Genomic DNA, 15010 nt, shown 5'->3' on the forward strand with positions numbered 1-15010 from the left:
ACGTCTGAAAATATCCTAAAGAGCTAGTTTGGTTTTGGCAAATTTCTTCAACATATGAATTCCATTAAATAATTTAATTTCTCCATCACAAATGAAACTCAGTTTACTGGATACAGGATCTGGGGTTGAAAGTTATTTTGCTTTAGGAGATTAAAAGTTGATGACCACCCTCTTCTGGCTTTAAAATTTTCAGCAGAGAAATTTGCAATCATTCTAATATTCTTCCCTTTGTAGGTAATGGGTTTCTTACGTCTGGCAGCTTTCAGAATTTTGTCCTTCAAATGAACTTTAGTGAAGTTAATTATGATATGCCTGGGGGATATATTATTCGGATTGAGTCATGCTGGGGTTCTGAAACAGTCTGCTATCTGAATTTCAGAATTTCTTGACATGTCTGGAAAATTCTCTTACATAATTTCATGGAGAAATTAAGAGTCCTTAATTGCCTCTGTGCCTTGTGAGGCCACTTCATCACTTTCAAGGATTATAGAGAGGTGGATATTAGCCTTCTTCAAATTATCCCAGAGATCTCAGAGAGAATTATCCATTTTTCTCTTCATCTCTCTTCCTCTTTGAGAGTTTGGGAGCTTTCAAAGGCTTTGTCTTCAATGTCAGAAATTCTTTCTTCTGCTTGCTCCACTCGGTTACTGAGGGATTCTACTGTATTTTTTAGATCTTTGAGGGCGGCAAATTCTTGCTTCATTTTATCAAAATCTTTGGTGGTTTTGTCTTTAAATTCGTTAAATTCGAGGTTTTTTCTGATTCCATATAAAACGAAGTATTGTTATTTCAAAATCTTTAAAGTATGACAGTGGAACTTTAATAGGGATTAAGTTGAAGTCATATATTGCTTTGCGTAGTATGGATATTTTAACAATGTTGATTCTTCCCAGCCATGAGCATGGTATGTTTTTCCAGTTATTAACATTCTCGGCTATCTCTTTTCTTAGAGTTTCATAGTTCTCTTTACATAGATCGTTCACATCTTTTGTTACATAAACTCCCAAATATTTCACCTTTTTTGGCATTATTATGAATGGGATAGAGTCCTTAATTGTTTTTTTCAGCTTGACTATTGTTGGTATATATAAAGGCTACCGATTTATGAATGTTGATTTTGTAACCTGAGACGTTGCTGTATTCCTTGATCACTTCTAAGAGTTTTGCAGTAGAGTCCTTAGTGTTTTCCAGATATACAATCATATCATCTGCGAAGAGTGAAAGTTTGAATTGTTCTGACCCTATGTGCATAACCTTGATGGCCTTTTCTTCCCTAATTGCGGTGGCTAAAACTTCCATTACAATGTTAAAAAGCAATGGAGACAATGGGCAGCCTTGTCTGGTTCCTGATCTAAGTGGAAATGATTCCAATTTAACTCTGTTCAATATGATATTGGCTGTCGGTTTGCTGTCGATGGCCTCTATCAGTTTAAGAAATGTCCCTTCTATACTGATTTTCTTAAGTGTTCCGATCATGAAGGGATATTGGATGTTATCAAAAGCTTTTTCTGCATTGATTGAGAGAAACATATGATCTTTTTTTTTACTTTGTTTATGTGCTGTATTACATAGCCAAGACATTACTCAAAAATAAAAACGAAGCAGGAGGAATTATGCTACCAGACCTCAGACTATACTACAAATCGATAGTGATCAAAACAGCATGGTATTGGCACAAAAACAGAGAAGTCGATGTCTGGAACATAATGGAGAACCAAGAGATGAACCCAGCTACTTACAGTTATTTAATCTTTGACAATCCAATTAAAAACATCCAGTGGGGAAAAGATTCCCTATTTAACAAATAGTGCCGGGTGAATTAGCTGGCAACCTGCAGAAGACTGAAACTGGATCCACACCTTTCACCACTAACCAAGATAGACTCATACTGGATTAAAGACCTAAACTTAAGACATGAACCTGTAAAAATACTAGAAGAGAGTGCAGGGAAAACCCTTGAAGAAATTGGGTTGGGTGAGTTTTTTATGAGAAGGACCTCCTGGGTGACTGAGGCAGCTTCAGAAATACACTTTTGGGACTTGATCAAACTAAAAAGCTTCTGCACAGCCAAGAACACAGTAAGTAAAGCAAGCAAACAGCCCACAGAATGGGAGAAGATATTTGCTGGTTATGTCTCTGACAAAGGTTTAATAACCAGAATTCACAGAAAACTCAATCGCATTAGCAAGAAAAGAACAAGGGATACCATCACAGGCTGGGGAAGAGACTTGAAAAGAAACTTCTCCGAAGAAAACAGGTGAGCGGCCTTCAGACATATGAAAAAATGCTCATCATCTTTAATCATCAGAGAAATGCACATCAAAACTACTTTGAGATATCATCTAACTACACTGAGACTAGCCTATATCACAAAATCTCAAGACCAGAGATGTTGGCGTGGATGTGGAGAAAAGGGAACACTTTTGCACTGCTGGTGGGAATGCAAACTAATACATACCTTTTGGAAAGATATATGGAGAACACTTAGAGATCTAAAAATAGATCTGCCATTCAATCCTGTAATTTTTTTGCTGGGCATATACCCAGAAGACCAAAAACCAAATCATAAGAAAGATATTTGTACCAGAGTCTTTATTGCAGCCCTATTCATAATTGCTAAGTCATGGAAAAAACCCAAGTGCCCATCGATCCACGAATGGATAAACAAATTGTGGTCTATGTACACCATGGAATACTATGCAGCCTTGAAGAAAGATGCAGACTTTACCTCTTTCATGTTTATATGGATGGAGCTGGTACATATTGTTCTCAGTAAAGTGTCTCAAGAATGGAAGAAAAAATATCCAATGTATTCACCCCTACTATGAAACTAACTTGGGACCTTCACATGAAAGCAATAACCAAGTTACAACCTAAGAACAGGGGGAAGGGGGAAAGGGTAGGGAGGGAGGGGGCAGGTGGTTAGAGGGAGGGGCATTGAAAGGATCACACCTGTGGTGCATCTTACAGGGGTACATGTGAGGCTTGGCAAATGTGGAATGTAAATGTCTTGGCAAAGTAACTAAGAAAATGCCAGGAGGGCTATGTCAACTAGTGAGATGAAAATGTGTCAAATATTCTATGAACCAAGTGTATGGTGCAAACTGAGTTTAATTTATGACAGAAAAGTTAAATACTTTAATGACATGCATATGTTGAAGAAATTTCCCATAACTAAACCAGCTCTTCAGGATATTCTCAGACCCATTCTCCATAATGACCAGCACAATGCTCTACCACAAAAGTAAACTCATTCTGAAACTTGTGATCCAATTCCAACTTCCACAGTGGTGAAAAGATTTAAAATGTCCACTGGACTTTTGAAAAACTTGACACCCAAAATATTATGAGGCTTATCAATACTCTCAATAAATGTAAACAGCTTAAATTGTTCTCTTAAAGGGGCACAGGTTAGCTGATGAAATACAAAAACTCAGGCCAGATATCTCCTGCATACACGAAACTCATCTTACCTTAAAGGATAAATATAGACTCACAGTGAAGGGATAGAAATTTGTAATCCAGGCAAACGGAAATCAGATAAAAGCAGGGGTGGCAATTTTATTTGCAGATACATTAGTCTTTAAACCAACAAAAGTAAGGAAAGACAAGGATGATTGCTTCATATTTGTTAATGGAAACACTCAGTATGATGATATATCAATTGTTAACAATTATGCACCAAACCAGAATATTCCTCAGTTGATAAGGGAGACCCTAAAAGACATGAGCAATTTAATACCTTCTAGCACCACAATAGTTGGAGATTTTAACATCCCTTTGGCAGTGTTGGATAGATTCTCCAAAAAGAAACTAAGCAAAGAAATTTTGGACTTAAACTTCACCATACAACAATTGAATTTAACAGTCATCTACAGAACATTTTATCCTAATAAAACTGAATACTCATTCTTCTTATCAGTGCTTGGGACCTCCTCCAAAATTGATCACATCTTAGGTCACAAACTCAGCAAATTTAAACGTATAGAAATTATTCCTTGCATTTTCTTGGATCATCATGCAATAAAATTTGAACTCACCAATAACCAGTATCTGCATACTCATAAAAATCAATACTCACAAATCAGTAGCTTTTACATATACCAATAATAGTCAAACTGAAAAAAGTCAAGGACTCTACTACCTTTACAGTTGTGCCAAAGAAGACAAAACATTTTGGAATTTACCTAACAAAGGACGTTAAAGATCTCTATAAAGAGAGCTATGAAACGGTGAGAAAAGAAATAGCTGAAGGTGTTAACAAATGGAAAAACATACCATGCTTATGTTTGGGAAGAATCAACATGGTTAAAATGTCCATATTACCCAAAGCAATTTACAAATTAAGTGCAATCCCTATCAAAGCACTACCATCATACTTTAAAGATTTGGAAAAAATAGTACTTTGGTTTATATGGAACCAAAAAGCCTCAAATAGCCAAGACATCACTAAAAAATAAAAACAAATTAGAAGAAATCATGCTACCTGACTTCAAACTATACTATAAATCTATAATGATCAAAACAGCATGGTATTTGCACAAAAATAGAGAGGTGGATGAATGAATCAAAATGGAGAAGGAACAGATGAATCCAGACACTTATCATTATTTGATCCTTGATAACCCCATCAAAAATATAAATTTGGGGAATTATTCCCTATTTAACAAATGGTGCTGGGAGAATTGGCTGGTGACTTATAGAAGACTGAACATTGACCTACATCTTTCACCATTAACAAAAATTGACTCACACTGGATAAAATATTTAAAATTAAGACATGAAACTGTAAAGATCCTTGGAGAGAGTGCAGGAGAAACACTTGAAGAAATTGGCCTGGGAGAATACTTTATGAGAATGATCCCCCAGGTAATTGAAGCAACACCAAAAATACATTACTGGGATATGATCAAACTATAAAGCTTCTGCACAGACACAAACACAGCAAGTAAAGCAAGCAGTTGGCCCGCATAATGGAGAGGATATTTGCAGGTTATGCCCCTTACAAAGGTTATACCTCTTGATAACCAGAATCCACAGAGAACTCAAACTTATTAATTAAATAAGAGCAAGTAATCCCATTTCATTGTGGGCAAGGGACTTGAACAGAAGCTTCTCTGAAGAAGATAGGTGCATGGCCTACAGACACATCAAAAAAAGCTCATCATCTTTAATCATCAGAGAAATGCAAATCAAAATCAGTTTGAGATATCATCTAACTCCCGTAAGAGTGGCTCACATAACAAAATCCCAAAACTACATATGTTGGTGTGATGTGGTGAAAAGGGAACACTTCTGCATTGTTGGTGGGAATGCAACCTAATATGTCCCTTTGGAAAGAAGAATGGAGAATACTCAGGGATCTAAAAGTAGACCTTCCATTTGATCCTGCAATTCCTCTGCTAGGTGTATAATCAAAAGACCAAAAATCACTTGACAACAAAGACTCTTGCACCAGATTGTTCATTGCAGTTCAATTTATAATAGCCAAGTCATGGAACAAGCCCAAGTTCCCATTGACCCATGAATGGATTAACAAATTGTTGTAGGGTGGTGTCTGTGGCTCAAAGGAGTAGGGTGCCAGCTCCATATGCCAGAGGTGGTGGTTCAAACCCAGCCTCAGCCAGAAACTGCAAAAAAAAAAAAAAAAAAGCAAAAAACAAATTGTGGTATATATATATACCATGGAATATTATGCAGCCTTAAAAAAGATGGAGACTTTACCTCTTTTCCATTTACACAGATGAAGCTGGAACATATCCTACTTAGTAAAGTATCTTAAGAATGGAAGAAAAAATATCCAATATACTCAGTACTATTATGAAACCAATTTACAATCACTCACACTTTCATATGAAGAATAGATCACAACTATGGCCCAGGATGAAGAAGGGACGAAGGGTGGATGGGAGAGTAGGGGGGAGGTCAGATCGAGAGAAGGTGAATGGTGGGACCACACCTATGGTGCATAATGCAAGGGTACATGTTGGATCTATTAAGTATAGAGTATAAATGTCTTAACACAATAATTAAGTAAATGAGATGAGGTATATATTAGCCAGTGTGATGTAAACACTCCTAATTCTATATGAAATCTACACATTGTACCACATAAATGCATTAATGTACATGATCTATGTGTTTATCATTTAATAAAAAAATTAAATTGCCATAAAAAAGAAAAACCTGGGATAAAATACCAGCTCCATTACTTAGTATCTGTAGAATATGAACAAATTGCCAAAAAAAGAAAGAAAATAATCTAAGATAAAAAAATAAAAGAAAGTAAATAAATAAATAGATTCATAATAATCCATACATATATAATGAATGCGTATCAATACATTGCTTGGACACCAGTTTGTGCTCCAAGAACACAGGAAAAAAGAATAAAGATATACAATGCGATGTATTGCTTAGATACCAGGTGGCACACTAGGGTTAGGAGGCACAAAAACATGCACGCTGACTCTTCTATATAACATGGAGTCATAAGCCATTATTTACTTGCCAAGGAGACTCGCTTTCTTTTTTCTGATTTATTTGCCTTCAATCAGAGCTTGGTTGCTTCTCTAGCATTCAATCCCTGCAGTGTTGGGAAGCCAAAGCTCTTGCTAGACTTTTTTTTTTTTCATATTGTTATTTTAATGTTGTTGTTTTTTATTGTTGGGTATTCATTGAGGGTACAATAAGGCAGGTTACACTGGTTGCATTTGTTAGGTAAAGTCCCTCTTGCAATCATGTCTTGCCCCCAGAAGGTGTAGCACACACCAAGGCCCCACCCCCCTCCCTCCTTCCCTCTCTCTGCTTTTCCTTCCCCCCCCATGACCTTAGCCACAAATGGGCTTTCTGAGGTGTTAGAGAGCTGCCAATCTCACTCCAAGGGTGGCTACCCAAGCTCAGCAGGCATGCCCTAGCTGGCAAGGTGCTGGGAGTCTGCAGGCTGTTCCTCTTGGGTGGCCCTCTCACAATGGCAGCATCTCGTTAGCAGCCAAACTGATAAGAGTTCCACCCAACTCAGTGGTTCAATCTGGTCAAGTTCACTCTCTCACTTAAGCCCTTCTAAGGCAGCTCCAGCAAAAAAAAAAAAAAATTCAGGAGAGTCCTTCTCTGTCTCTAGCACCCCACCAGAGTGCTGGCTGACTTCTGCTTACACCCACACATTTAGCTTGTTTGCCATTCTTTTTTATTGCTCCTGTCCTCCTCCTTGGTTCCTGGAATCCCCTGTTGTTTCTCTTATCCCTGGAGTGATCTTTCAGGGCAGGACACCTCAGCCAGACGTTTCCCTAGTCTCACTATGAATGACTGCTTATGAAATTTCTCTACTCTGTCTTCTTGCCTATATCTTTTAGTTTTGATGACAGCCATTCTAACAGGTGTGAGGGGAAATCTCACTGTGGTTTTGTTTTCATTTCCCATTTATCTATTGAGGCAATCCTGTGATTTTTATTTTTAATTCTGTTACTGTAATACATAATGTTAATTTATTTTTATATGTTGACCTAAGGAATGAATTCCACTAGGTCATGGTGTATTCTTTAATTGTGCTATTTAATGTGCTATTTAATTTGACTTGATAGTGTTGAGAATATATGCATCTATACCTATCATGTATACCGTACTTTTGTCTCCCTTTTTTCTCCATTCTTTCTCACTTTCATTCAGTAGTAATTTTCCCCTTATTTTTAGTGCCAGACATGGCAAGGAATGAACAGTAAACTTTTCCATTGTAAAGCAAACTTTTATTAGAACATTTGTTCACAATATATACCCCCCTTTATAACTCTGACCCCAAAATGACCTATTTTCTGTGCTTTAATACTTTTATTTTTAAAAAATATACCACCACCAAGATTGAGTGGAGGGGGCAAGAGTAAGAGAGATAAAGGGAGAGAGTCCAGGAAGCCAGGAGAGGAGGAATGCTGCAAGACACATTAAAATGAGCTGTATTTATTTTTTCATGGGGGAAAGGGTGTACCCCATAATTGATACAGTAATAAGGATACACAATTAAATTTCATAGTATGACTGAAGCCTCTCACTGTGTTTGAAATCAGCACAATGGAAGTCATAATAGTGCAGTAAATTAATGTTTATGCAATTCAGTCTAGTCCATTAGGCAAGAGGGTTCAAGAAGTCATTTAAATTAAAAGTGTACTACTCTTAACTAAATGGCTAGCAGACATGGAGAACACCGTAGTGAGGAATGGACAGTGCATTCTCCATGCAGCTATAAAAATGTTTTGTCAAATGGAACACTGTCAAATGCTGGAAAGGGCATCACAATGGATCTTTCTCTTTTGTAGGTATGAATGCTGGATTCAACTATCTCAATAGGCAGGATGTGGGTTCTTCTGCTAGAAATTCTAACCCTAATTCACTTTGTCTTGAAATATATACAGATTGTTTGTAGTAGCTGTAGCAATAATATTTTCCTTGGGGTGCCAGACTGTATGAAGGATTTTCTTGTTGAAATCCAGTTTGTCAACACATATTTCATCTTTCTTTCTCTTCCTGCTTGCATATACTTTGTGTTGCCTCAAAACTGTAAAGGATTATTGTTTTTCCATGATATTTCTAGGGTTATTCTTGCTTTGTGTTCCTTTCAAGCATTCTGAAGAAATTATTGCACAATCCAGTCATGATAACACTATCAGATCCATTCCAACAACATTCAAATTTGTCAAATAAGCAGTCATTTTCATACAGTGAACATAGTTCATTTCTGAGGTATTCATGCATCTGGTAAGTTTCTACAGGCCTATTTTCCATATTTAAGTCCAAAATTTTGGTGGACAAATAGACTGTAGCCATAATATATTAATTACTATGGCTGAATTTTACATCAAAAAAGAAGGTGACCCCAGGAAAAATATCTGTTACAGGTATCCTCAGGTTCCTCAATTTAGATAGCCTGCCACAGAGATCAGATGACCTCATGTCACATAATGAAATTGTTCCTTTACTCTTGTTGTATACATATGTGTTACAACTGTCCAGATGGAATTCCGTTGCTATAATCACTTCTATAAGTTCCGTACTGGCAGGCTTCATATCCACAATGTTAGAAATACTGTTTGTAATTTCCAGATCCCAAACATTAATCTTCGAATCTTCTGTAGGTAAATATGTTTCATAATTACTATTAACAAAAATTTCATTGTGGGCAAGAGAGTTGAACTGAAGTTTCTCTGAAGAAGAGAGATTCATGGCCTACAGACACATGAAAAAGTGATCGTCATCCTTAATAATCAGAGAAATGCAAATCAAAACCACTTTGATATTATCAAAAGCATTTTCTGCATCGACTGAGAGAATCATATGGTCTTTGATTTTTAATTTGTTTATGGGCTGGATTACATTTATAGATTTACGTATATTGAACCAGCCTTGAGACCCTGGGATAAAACCGACTTGGTCGTAATGTATAATTTGTTTGATGTGTTGCTGGATTCTGTTTGTTAGGATCTTGTTGAATATTTTAAGAAAATCGGTACAGAAGGGACATTTCTTAAACTGATAAAGACCATCTACAGCAAATCAATAGCCAATATCATATTGAAAGGAGTTAAATTGGAATCATTTCCACTCAGATCAGGAACCAGACAAGGCTGCCCATTGTCTCCATTGCTTTTTAACACTGTAATGGAAGTATCAGCCACCACAATTAGGGAAGAAAAGGCGATCAAGGGCATCCACATAGGGTCAGAAGAGATCAAATTTTCACTCTTCGCAGATGATATGATTGTATGTCTGGAAAACACTAGGGACTCTACTACAAAACTCTTAGAAGTGATCAAGGAATACAACAAAGTCTCAGGTTACAAAATCAACATTCATAAATCGGTAGCCTTTATATATACCAACAATAGTCAAGCTGAAAAAAGAATTAAGGACTATATCCCATTCACAGTAATGCCAAAGAAGATGAAATATTTGGCAGTTTATCTAACAAAGGATGTGAAAGATCTATATAAAGAGAACTATGAAACTCTAAGAAAAGAGATAGCTGAGAATGTTAATAAATGGAAAAACATACCATGCTCATGTCTGGGAAGAATCAACATTGTTAAAATGTCCATACTACCCAAAGCAATATATAACTTCAACGCAATCCCTATTAAAGTTCCACTGTCATACTTTAAAGATCTTGAAAAAACAATACTTCATTTTATATGGAATCAGACAAAACCTCGAATAGCCAAGACATTACTCAGAAATAAAAGCAAAGCAGGAGGAATTACGCTACCAGACCTCATACTATACTACAAATCGATAGTGATCAAAACAGCATGGTATTGGCACAAAAACAGAGAAGTAGATGTCTGGAACAGAATAGAGAACCAAGAGATGAATCAAGCTATTTACCGATATTTAATCTTTGACAAGCCAATTAAAAACATTCAGGGGGTAAAAGATTCCCTATTTAACAAATGATGCTGGGTGAACTGGCTGGCAACATTCAGAAGACTGAAACAGGACCCACACCTTTCACCATTAACTAAAATAGACTCTCACTGGATCAAAGATTTAAACTTAAGACATGAAACTATAAAAATACTGGAAGAGAGTGCAGGGAAAACCCTTGAAGAAATTGGTCTGGGAGAGTATTTTATGAGGAGGACCCGCCGGACAATTGAAGCAGCTTCAAAAATACACTACTGGGACTGGATCAAACTAAAAAGCTTCTGCACAGCCAAGAACACAGTAAGTAAGCAAGCAAACAGCCCTCAGAATGAGAGAAGATATTTGCAGGTTATGTCTCCGACAAAGGTTTAATAACCAGAATCCACAGAGAACTCAAACGCATTAGCAAGAATAGAACAAGGGATCCCATCGCAGGCTGGGCAAGGGATTTGAAGAGAAACTTCTCTGAAGAAGACAGGCGCACGGCCTTCAGACATATGAAAAAATGCTCATCATCTTTAATCATCAGAGAAATGCAAATCAAAACTACTTTGAGATACCATCTAACTCCAATGAGACTATCCTATATCACAAAATCTCAAGACCAGAGATGTTGGCGTGGATGTGGAAAAAAGGGAACACTTTTGCACTGCTGGTGGGAATGCAAATTAATACATTCCTTTTGGAAAGAGATATGTAGAACACTTAGAGATCTAAAAATAGATCTGCCATTCAATCCTGTAATCCCTCTTCTAGGCATATACCCAGAAGACCAAAAATCACATCATAACAATGATATTTGTACCAGAATGTTTATTGCAGCCCAATTCATAATTGCTAAGTCATGGAAGAAGCCCAAGTGCCCATCGATCCACAAATGGATTAATAAATTGTGGTATATGTACACCATGGAATATTATGCAGCCTTAAAGAAAGATGGAGAGTTTACCTCTTTCATGTTTACATGGATGGAGCTGGAACATATTCTTCTCAGTAAAGTATCTCAAGAATGGAAGGAAAAGTACCCAATGTACTCAGCCCTACTATGAAACTAATGTAGGACCTTCACATGAAAGCTATAACCCAGTTACAACCTAAGAATAGGGGGAAGGAGGAAAGGGAGGGGAGGGAAGGGAGAGGTGGGTAGAGGGATGGGGATTGGTGGGATTACACCAGCGGTGCTTTTTGCAAGGGTATATGTGAAACTTGGTAAACGGTCTATGAAGCTAGTGAATGATGCCCCATGAATATATCAATGTACACAGCTATGATTTAATAAAAAAAAAAAAAAAACTTTGAGATATCATCTAACTCCAATAAGAGTATCCCACATAACATAATCCCAAAACTACAGATGTTGGTGTGGACATAGAGAAAAGGGAACACTTACGCACTGCTGGTGAGAATGAAAGCTAATATGTTCCTTTTGGAAGGAAGTTTGGAGAACACTTAGGGATCTCAATGTAGACCTGCCATTCAATCCTGCAATTCCTCTACTAGGTATATATCCATAAGGAAAAAAATCACTTTATAACAAAGATATTTGCACAATAATATTTATTGCAGCTCAATTCATAATTGCCAAGTCATGGAAGAAGACCAAGTGCCCATCGACCCATGAATGGATTAATAAATTGCGGCATATGTATACCATGGAATATTATGCATCCATAAAAAGATGACTTTACATCTTTTATGTTTACATGGATGGAGCTAGAACATATTATTCTTAGTAAACTATCTCAAGAATGGAAGAAAAAGTATCCAGTGTACTCAGTACTATTATGAAAGCAATTTATAATTACTCCCACTTTCATATGAAAGATGAAACACAACTATAGCCCAGGATGAAGGAGGGAAGAGATGCGAGATGGGAAGGTAGGGGGAAGTTGGATGGAGCGAGGCTAAATGGTGGGACCACACTTATGGTGCATATTGCAAGGGTACATGTCAAATGTATTAAGTGTAGAGTATAAATGTCTTAACACAATAATTAAGTGAGGTGAAGGGTATGTTAACCAGTTTGATGTAAGTATTTAAAATTGTGTACAAAATCAGCTCATTGTACCACACAAATGCATTAATGTATACATGATTTATTTATTTAAGACTTAATAAAATAATTTACTCAATGTGTTATTTATGAGTATTGGCAAATATTCTTTATGGCCTGGCCTCAACTATTATATCTATGGTCCTAAAAACTGGTACTCATAGTGTAGTAACCATATTAGGAGCTCTATACCTTCTTCCTTCCTCTTTCAAGTTATATACTTCTGGTATTTTCTCTCTTTTCCATAATTTTATTGTTTTCTTATGGATAGAAAATAAAAATTCAGCAGCATTTTCCCAGGCTAACTGTTAGGAGCTAGGGGCCCCAGTTCCCCAAACCCAGCTGGCCTGGTTCAAGCTACTTGATTAAGTGAGAAAGTTCAGCAGAGGCATGGCAGTAATTGAAAGCAAAAATGAGGGAAGACAGAAAATAAATTTGGAGCAGCACAGGCAGTGTGAATAAAGAGCAAAACGAACACAAACAAGTTTCAGTGTAACAAAAAGAAATTTTATTTTGGAAGAACAAAGAGAAAGTTTAGAGCATTTCCAGAGAGAGTTTAACATGGGTCCCCCTCAAGAAAAAGGTAAGAGAGAGATGTAGATGCAAAGGCCTACAGGGGTATAAATACCCTTTCCATTTGAAATTCATTTCAGATCTTTTATTGGCCTCTCTGCACCTCAAGGAAGTATTGTCCTTTTCTATTTATCACTGGTTACCTAGTTACTTTATACCCACATTCTTATGGGCACTCCAGAATCCCATGTTCAGCAGGCTGGGTTTTCCTTCCATCCCCTCTTAAGTCCCTTTCTTTGTGTCCCTTCTCAGTAACTGCATAATTTTGTTGATCTTTTCTTCTATTTCTAAACATTTCAAGGAGTCAAACTCTGGATCATGGCTCTGGAAGGTGCTATAAACATTATTTTCTCCTTAATTGCTATGGTAAGACATTTATATCTATTCTTAATGGTTTTGAAATGTACCATTGCATTATGCACATTAGGTGAGGTCCCATTGTATATCAAATAAGCACACTGTACCCCATAAATGCATTAATGTACACAGTTATGATTTAATGAAGGAAAAAATATATTCTCCTCTGTTATGAGACTGGAAATTGTTCTTACTGGGGTGTTGTAAGGATAAATTCATTAGTATTTGAAAAGCACTTTGAAATCTTCAAGTCAAAGGTCTTCTTGATTCTGTTGAAGTACAACAATTCTACCACTTTTGTATCCTGTTGTTAGTAATTCTCCAGAATAATTCAATTCTAGGGTAGAAATTATGTCTGCTTCTACTATGTCATCTATTGCTCCTGTTTACTGAATATTATTTTCTCCTCCAGCTGCTGCCATGTTGCACTGGAAATGGTGACCCTGCTAGTTTACTCTGGATCTCTGCTTCCTGAACTCACCCTGCTCACCTGGGCAGAAAGCTGTGGATGGTACCTGTCTGGGAGGGGATGTGGAATGGGTGAAAAGGAAGGAGTGTTGGGTAGACTGTCCAGCAGGGTGGTGGGCTTCCATTTGTGTTCTTTTTTTCAGCTGCATAGGCTATGACAGTGAAGGTACCCAAGACAACACGGGCAGGTGACTTCACTTTCAAAATGGCACAGTCTGGTCTGGCCAGTATGTATCCTTTTATTGTGATAGCTTTGTCTAGCTTTGGCATCAGAGTAATGCTGGATTCATAAAACGAGTGTAGAAGTGCTCCCTCCTCTTCAGTTATTTGGAAGAAATTGAGAAGAATTGTCATTAATGCTCTTCTAAATGTTTGGCATACTTCACCAATGAAGTCACTTGGTCCAAGACTTTACTTTAGTGGGAGATTTTTGATTACTGATTCAATAGAGTTCCTCTTTCTTCATGATTTTGTCTTGGTAGATTGTATGTTTCAAGAATTTATCTTTTTTTTTTTGGTTATACAGTTTAATGGTATATGATTCTTCATAACATCCTCTTACCTTTTAGTCCCCTGTGATATGAGTTGTAATGTCCCTTATTTCCTTTCTAACTTCATTTATTTGAGTATTATCTCTTTTTTCTTAGTCTAGCTAAGGGTTTGTCAATCTTGCTTTTTTTTTTTTTTTAGAGACAGAGTCTCTCTTTGTTGCCCTTGGTAGAGTGATGTGGCATCACAGCCCACAGCAACCTCTATCTCTTGGGCTTAGGCAATTCTCTTGCCTCAGCCTCCCAAGTAGCTGGAACTACAGGCACCCACCACAACACCTGGCTATTTTTGGTTACAGTTTGTCCAGGGCCAGATTTGAACCTCCCACCCTCAGTATATGGGGACAGCACCCCACTCACTGAGCCACAGGCATTACCCTATTTTTGTATTATTTTATATTCTTTGTTGTTTTCTTCCTTCTACTAATTTGGGGCTTTTTTTTTCTTTTTCTAGTTCATTGAAATATATAGGTAGGTTGTTTCGACAGAAATGGATATATCTTCCAAACAGAAACTAAAGAAAGAAGCAGTGGACTCAAACATGACTTTAGAACAAATGGGCTTACCAAATATACACAGATAATCTCATCCCAATAAATTGAGT

The 15010-nt window shown here is 37.0% G+C and overlaps 1 pseudogene; it reads right to left on the reverse strand.

Annotated features, from left to right (window-relative positions):
• Window positions 1-8372: 8372 nt before the first annotated feature.
• LOC128578185 (serine/threonine-protein phosphatase 2A 55 kDa regulatory subunit B alpha isoform-like) lies at window positions 8373-13812 on the reverse strand (annotated as a pseudogene).
• Between the last annotated feature and the right edge of the window lie 1198 nt (window positions 13813-15010).

The sequence above is a fragment of the Nycticebus coucang genome, chromosome X (genome assembly GCF_027406575.1).
Source record: "Nycticebus coucang isolate mNycCou1 chromosome X, mNycCou1.pri, whole genome shotgun sequence".
Classification (NCBI taxonomy): Eukaryota; Metazoa; Chordata; class Mammalia; order Primates; family Lorisidae; genus Nycticebus; species Nycticebus coucang.